General features: G+C 42.8%; 1 long non-coding RNA gene across 1 annotated transcript; it reads right to left on the bottom strand.

The window, feature by feature from the left end:
* Positions 1-971: 971 nt before the first annotated feature.
* LOC144370500 (uncharacterized) lies at positions 972-4,474 on the bottom strand. Its single transcript, XR_013430473.1, has 2 exons — positions 3,819-4,474; positions 972-2,337 (listed from the first exon to the last, which is right to left on the bottom strand). It is a non-coding gene; the product is annotated as an uncharacterized LOC144370500 (long non-coding RNA).
* Positions 4,475-7,700: the final 3,226 nt, after the last annotated feature.

Genomic DNA, 7,700 nt, shown 5'->3' with positions numbered 1-7,700 from the left:
CCAATTTTAAGTACTTTGGGTATATGCCAAAGAGTGGGATAACTAGTTCAAATGCTTGTTTCATTGCAAGATTTCTGAGGGATTTCTATACTACTTTCCAGAGCTTGGGAGGTTGAAGCAGGAGAATTGCAAGTTCAAATCCAGTCTCAGCAATTTAGCAAGGCCTTAAACAAGTTTACAAGACTCTGTCTCAAACTTTGAAAACAAACAAACAAACAAACAAACAAAAAGCGCTGGGATATGGCTCAGTGTTAACCCCCCATGAGTTCAATTCCTGGCACTAAAACAAATAAAAGTAATGTTTCATAAATCACTTCTGAAAAAAATCTCGTTAATTTTCTTAACTGGTGTTTTAAGATTATGTCCACATACAAAAACATGTCAACCATTTGACACCCAGAACAATATTCTGCCTTCAAAATGCAGGAAATCTTGTTATTTGAAACCCTAATGAGCTTTAGGAGACATTATTCTAAGTGAAAAAAGCAAATGTAGAAGGTCGTGCTCTATGACCTCAATGAAGTGTGGAATCAAAACCAGTTGCTCTGTAAAAGCAGAGAGCAGGATGGTGGTTCCCAGGAGCTCGGGGTTTACCCAAAGAGTACAAAACTTCAGTGATGCAGCATGAGCCAATTCTGGACATCTGTCCTACAACTGGGTCCCCACAGTGAATAACACTCTGTTGTATGCTTAAATTTGCTGCTCTGTGAGCTGGGGTTATGGCTCAGTTGCAGAGCACTTGCTTGGCACATGTGAGGTCCTGGGTTCAATCCTTAGCACCACACAAAAATAAATAAAAGAAAGGTATTGTGTCCAACTACAACTAAAAAAATTTTTTAATTGTTCTGCTTGAAAGTGTTCTCAATACACACACACACAAACACAAACACACACAGACACACACACACACATGTGAGTGGGTGGATATGTTAATTAGCTTGATTACAGTAATCATCAATGTGCAAGATACATGTATGTCACATGGTACTTTTATTTTATTTTATTTTTAAGCAGTTGTTATTATACTAATGTATTAAGACAAGTACAAAATAACCTTGTAATCAGGGTACTGTATCAGTCAATAACAAAGGAAAGACCACTACAGTATGAAGAGATATGCAAATGACTCAAGTATACAGCTTTCATAGTTAACAGACAATTTTAAATGGGAAGTTGGTTTCTTTGACAAATGGTAAATTTTCTTGAAATAGGAAAAATAATATACAGTGCTCTAAGCATGAATAATAATTCCTGCCATAAATACAAGTGCCTTGCAGAAACTCCATGCAAATTTCAATTCCATTCTCTTTGTGAGTGTGACACTGTAGCTGACTTACCAGCTCAAACACTAGGTCAAGGGAAGCCTCCTCACTTTTGTCCTGGAAGAGCTCAGTACTCAATTTATCACTGATGTCCAAATGTCCAAATCTGTTGTCTTGAAAAATCCCTGGAATATAATCAATCCATTACAATGTATATGCAGTCGGGGCTAGTAGGAATATCACTTGAAACTGAATGTGAATATTTTCTCTGATAAGTAGATACTGATCCATAATGGGGGAGGGGGCAAGGGAGGAATGGATGAACTTTGGATAGGGCAAAGGGGAGGGATGGAAAGGGAGGGCCATGGGGGTAGGAAAGATGGTGGAATGAGATGGACATCATTACCCTAGATACATATAGGAAGACACGAATGATGTGACTCTACTTTGTGTACAACCAGAGAAATAAAAAGTTGTGCTCCATTTGTGTACTATGAATCAAAATGAATTCTGTTGTCATGTATGACTAATTAGAACAAATAAATAAATTTTTAAAAAAGTTCAGTCTGGAAGTGCCCTGCGGTCGAATGGACCACTATCTCACCCGTGGTTTCTGGTGGAAAGCTGTGATTTGGATTGGAACCGTTTTTTTCTGGAACATCAGTGGAAAGATGGGCTTCTGGTAGTTGGTCCCCCACAGGAATCAGGACAGATACATCATTTTCTTCTGTTGGACATGATGGATTAATTTCCAGAGGTTTCATTTCCATAGGTTCATGGAAACTAAACTGCTCTCATCACCACTCTCATCTCTAGATCTAAAATCCCCATGAACTGATCCAGATTCTAGCAAAGTGTTTAACATTGGTCTCAAGACCTCTTTGAGTTCCCAGTCTCTTCTGATCCTGCTTTTTCTTAGAACAGTCTTCAATGGAGTGATCTTCTCAGAGTCTCATTTGGCATGAAAGGTCATCAGAGCAAGAGGCAGGCTGCACTGCACTGTCTGGCTCAGGTTCGGTGGTTTCCATTCCCATAATGTGGATCAGCTCCAATTCCTCCTCAGGGTCTAAAAACCCTACCAGAAAAGGAAGAAAGATGATCATTTACAAAATGACAATTGAATCCCATTCACTCATTAAAATATTTTGTGTTGGTTTGTGACTAAGTCACTGAAATCACTCCTCCTGTGCTGTATTTATTCTCTACCAGTCCATTTTAACTTTTAAGAAATGAAGGCTCCAAAACAGCACAAGCTATTCAAAATCAAAGCACAGGTAAAGGCAGGTGAGAAAGAATGACTTTGAGCAGGACTTGGCAATTATTTGTGGACTTAACACTTTGTAATTCTGCTGGGTTATGAATTTTTATCATAAGGCCAAGGTGGGGTAGGATAGGAGACAGACATAACTGTGTCTAGATGAAGATAGCAAAGAAACACATCTCAGTTTGTGGTTCTCTTTACAGTTGTTTATGTATCATCGGCTTCATGAGTTGAGAAAAACTTGGAATCTTTGTGAGGGGGAAAAGTTCATCAAATGAAAGATAAACTTCAAAATTAAGTTGTGAATTTGGGGTATGAGTATATACAAAGAAAACAAGAGACTCTCAATTCAAGTGTTACATGGGATAAAGTCAGAAGCCTGTTAAACATTTCTATATTCATAAAGTTCCAATATACTCCAAGAATGTGAAAGGCCTAGTATGGCAATTGCCAGAAAAACATTACCACTACCGAGAAAGAATACCAGGTTTTCAGCTTCAGCAGTAACCACACTGCATACTGTGTTAAAAACCAAACAGGACCCCCATTATAGGTAAAGGCCTCATTTTTGTCTCCAGAAAAGTTACATATGTGCACTTTAAAAAGCCAGTAAAGGCATATTATAGAAAGGCAGCATGAAATACACACAAAATTTCAGATACTAAATGAACTCCCCAAAGAAATTAAAATGTTCTTGCAAGAATCAGAATCCTTGAACAAAAGTGAAATTTGAGAGTATTGGCTGAGATCATGCCAAGCAAGAAAGATAATGAGCAATTGATTCTCTTCTCTTTTCCACCAAACTGAAAGGACATGTGATGCAAAAGCCTAGGCCTTAATCAAATATGCATGGAGGGTGTCCAGTACAGTGCCCAGCACAATGCACACAGTGGGTGTTCCATACATATTTCTTAGCTGATTTCATGAAGAAAAAGGCATGCATTAAAGGCTAAGTTTTTGGTTGCTTGTAGGTCAAAAACAAAAACTGAGTTTTGAGAAAAACATTACAGTCCTCATTGGAGAGATTCATAATTGATCTATAGAAAGTGAATAATCAAACTTAGAAACACAAATCACAGAGCATGGCTCATGACAAAGTGTTTGCCCAGGTACAAAAGGAAGCAGTGGAAAAAGGAGCTTTCAGAGCGAGCGGTCATCCTCAGGGAAAGCTAGGAGGCAGCCAAGCAAGGCCTGTGGTTCATCCTCTGGTGCTCCTGCCTGGAGGCACAACTGGCACAGCCCGCGGTGTTCCCTCTGCACCACCTGAAGCCCACGCATGCTCACTGACCACTCACCTGGCCCCCACCCCGCGCCGGCGGACAGGTGGGTGCGGGTTCCCTCAGGCGCTCAACCGCCGCCCCTCCCCAGCTCCAGGGCGCCCCAGGCGGCACCCAGTCCCCATCAGCGGGCACCACAGGGACAGAGGTAAGAGAGACTCGGGTTGCTGCGCGCCATCCCCGCCCGCCGCGGGTCCCAGAGGCTCCTCCCGGAGGACACCTGCCCGCCGGCCGCCCTGGCGCGCGGGGCAGGCAGCGTCCTAGCGGGAAAGAGGCGCCCGAAGTTCTGGTTCAGCTGCCGCGGGCCGCGGGTCTCAGGCCGCGGAAATGGCCGCCTCGGCCGGTCCGGCTCTGCACACCTGCCGGCGACGGGCGGAGCGTGAGGCCGGGCCAGTGGATGCCGCGCCCGGGCAGCGCAGGTAGCGACCAGAGCGGGACCTGAGCGGCACCGCCATCCCGCAGCCTCCAGCCGTCCAGGCTTCCGTTAGCGGAAGCGGGCGCTGGGAGGGAGCGCGGCGGACAGTGCGCCCCCTGCTGGCTGGTCGGCCACTCGGCCGCCAAGCCGCCAAGGAAAGCCCAGGACTCTGCAGCTATTTCAAATCAAAGGCTGAATGTTCTCTCTGATAAGTGGATGCTGATCCATAATTGGAGAAGGGGGGATGGAGGAACTTTGATGGGGCAAAGGGAGGGAGGAGTGGGAAGGGGGAAATGGAGGCTGGAAAGATGGTGGGATGAGATGGACATCATTACCCTAGGTCCATGTATGAATGCACAAATGGTGCATCGTGTACAACCAGAAAAATGAAAATTGTGCTGCAATTGTGTACGATAAATCACAATGCATTCTGCTGTCATATACACCTAATTAAAATTAATTACTTAATTTAAAAATAAATCAGCAAACTACAAAAAAAAAGAATTTTAAAGCTCTCTAGAAGCACATGGAGATACAAGGAAGCCAAATGATCATAAAATATTGAGAAAGAACAGTGGGGACTTGACAGGACTCCACAATGGGCAGGAGGAGTGGCGAGATGGCGATGCTGCCTTTGAATTGTACAGTGCGTTTATTATGTTTTAACCCATTGGACAATTGTCCCATGGGACAATCCACGTATTTCATTTAAGCAGCCCCAGAACACTCTCCCAGGGAATCCATCACCACTCCATAGCTGCTCCTCCTGCTGCCAGGATGAGGCTCCGTGTCTCCTTTATCCAGATGCAGAGGCTGCAGGTGCTGCTGGCACCAGGGTGTGTGACTGGGGTGGGGGGCTGCCCACTATGTGCCTGATGGAGATGCCACTAGAGAGGTTCAATCTCTTACTCTGCAGGGACTGACAACCACTCTGCCTGTCCAACCCCAACTCATCAGGGCCATGGTCAGTGAATCACTAGGTGTGGAAGGACTGGGAAAACCTGGCCTTCAGAGTCTCCCAGGCTCCTCATGCAGGCAGGACCACCCACTGCACCCAGATTTGCAGCCCTGTGGGCAAGCAGTCCTGACCTTAAGCAGGGACAGTATGGCTTCAAAGACGAGTGGGACACATCCCAGTCCTGGAATCCCTCAGCTGCTGTGAAGCCTCCTAGGACTTGGGACACATTTCTCAATCTGAGGATTGAAGGACGTGGTGTGTCAAGATATATATCACTTTTTGCACATATGCCACATTCAACCAAGTCCAATACCTATTAATTTCAATGCAGTACTCATGTGGAAGATCAGGATTGTGGTTACTTATCTTCCTTTTTTCCCCTTTTGTGACTGAGAATCAAATAATATAAATATAGTCAGTTTCTTTCTTTGTTTTACTTTTCTAATTTTTTTCTAATTAGTTACGCATGAGAATAGAATGTATTTTGACACATGACTCATAAATGGAGTATAGCCTCTCATTCTTTGGTTTGTATGTGATGTAGAATCATACTGGTCATGAAATCATAAGCCATAATTTCATTCTTCTTTAAAGCTGAGTAATATTTCATTGTGTGCACATGCCTCATGTTCTTATCCATCCATCTGTTGAAGGGAACCTACGTTTGTTAAATAGTTTATCTATTGTGAATTGATAAATATTGATAAACTTTGATGTGATTACATTACTGTAGTCTGCTGATATTAAGTCCTTTGGGTATAAACCTAAGAATGGGATAGCTGGGTCAAATGGTGGTTTCATTCCCAGTTTTCTGAGGAATCTCAATACCACGTTCTATAATGTTTGCACCAATCTGCAAGGCCACGGGCAATGTATGACTGTACCTTTTCTCCCACAGCCTTATCAACATTTAATATTGCTTGTATTCTTGATAATTGTCATTCTGAATGGAGTGAGATAAAATATTAGAGTAGTTTTGACTTGCATTTTTATAACCACTAGAGGTGTTAAACATTTTTTCATGTATTTGTGGGTTGATTGTATATCTTCTTAGTTAAGTGTCTGTTCTGTTCCTTAGCCCATTTATTAATTGAGTTATTTGTTTTTTTGGTGTTGAGTTTTTTGAGTTCTTTATATATTCTGGAAATTCTCTATCTGAGGTGCATGTGGTAAAGATTTCATCCCATTCTGTAGGCTCTATCTTCACATTATGGATTGTTTTCTTTACTGAGGAGACAGTTTAGTTTGAATATATCCCATTTATTGATTCTGGATTTTACTTCTTGTGCATTAGGAGTCTTGTTAAGGATGAGTCAGTTCCTCGGCCAACATGGGACTACTTTTTCTTCTACTAGGCCCAGGGTCTCTGTTCTAGTGCCTAAGTCCTCCATGTACTTTGAGTTGAATTTCAACCAGGGTGAGAGATAGGGGTTTCATTTTATTTTTCTACATATGGATTTCCAGTTTTCTCAGCATCATTTGTTGCAGAAACTATCTTTTCTCCAATGAATGTCACATGTATGAAAAAAGATTCCTTCCTACACAGGATCTAGCCAATGCAAATGAAGACAAATTGGCAGAAGAATTTAAGAGGTTTGGAGTTACACCAAGGGTAAGAGTATGTGAAGCCACTCTAGACACTCCTCTTGTGGAGAAAGAAGGCAACCATGTGCTCGATTGGCCTTTTACTGATGTTGCACCACCCTCCAACAGGTTTTTTTTGGCTCTTAAGTCTTTGGAAAATTACCTTTCATGCAACACCTGGCTGTTTCATTGCTGTCTGTGGCCCTGAAGGCCTTGGGAGGCTCCAGTGTGGGTTGCTCTAGCATTAGTTGAAGGGGCGCTGCGGCATGAAGATGCACCACAGTCCCTAAGACAAAAACAGTGTGGGGCTTTGAACAGCAAACAACTCTTGTATTTAGAGAAGCATCATCCAAAAATGCAGCTGTGCTTCAAAGGTTCCAGGGGGCACAGGAACAACTCCTGCGTTCCGTAAGTCGTGGTGCCTGATGCTGCTGCCTTGGAAATGGGACGTGTGATGGGACCTAATTGGGTGTAGATATTAGCTAGTGTGTTGGTGTGCTGGATGGGTCTGATGGAACTTCCATGGGAATACTGGAAAGGAGTTTCACCAGGCCACAAGGTAGACAGAATTTCATCATCAATGATCTGGTGATGATCAACCTACGTAGACACGTAGCAAAAACCACTTTCTGTTTGGTAATTAAAATGCGTTATGCTTTGGGTGTGAGTTGTCCCTGAAAGCTCACGGGTGACAATGCAGAAATGCTCACAGTGAAATGATTAGATTGTGAGTGCTGTGGCCTAACATTGACCTAACAAATCCTGAGTTTTTTAAATACTTTTATTTATTAATTTTATTTATTAATTTTTTAAATTGTTGATAGATATTTATTTTTATTATATGTGGTGTTGAGATTCGAACCCAGTGCCTCACACATGCCAGGCAAGTGCACAACCACTGAGCCATAACCCCAGACCTCCAAATCTTGATGATTTTGAGTGG

This window comes from Ictidomys tridecemlineatus, chromosome 14 (assembly GCF_052094955.1).
Source record: "Ictidomys tridecemlineatus isolate mIctTri1 chromosome 14, mIctTri1.hap1, whole genome shotgun sequence".
Taxonomy (NCBI): Eukaryota; Metazoa; Chordata; class Mammalia; order Rodentia; family Sciuridae; genus Ictidomys; species Ictidomys tridecemlineatus.
The sequence above is the reverse complement of the archived record's forward strand: the minus strand, read 5'-3'. Positions and strand labels throughout refer to the sequence as shown.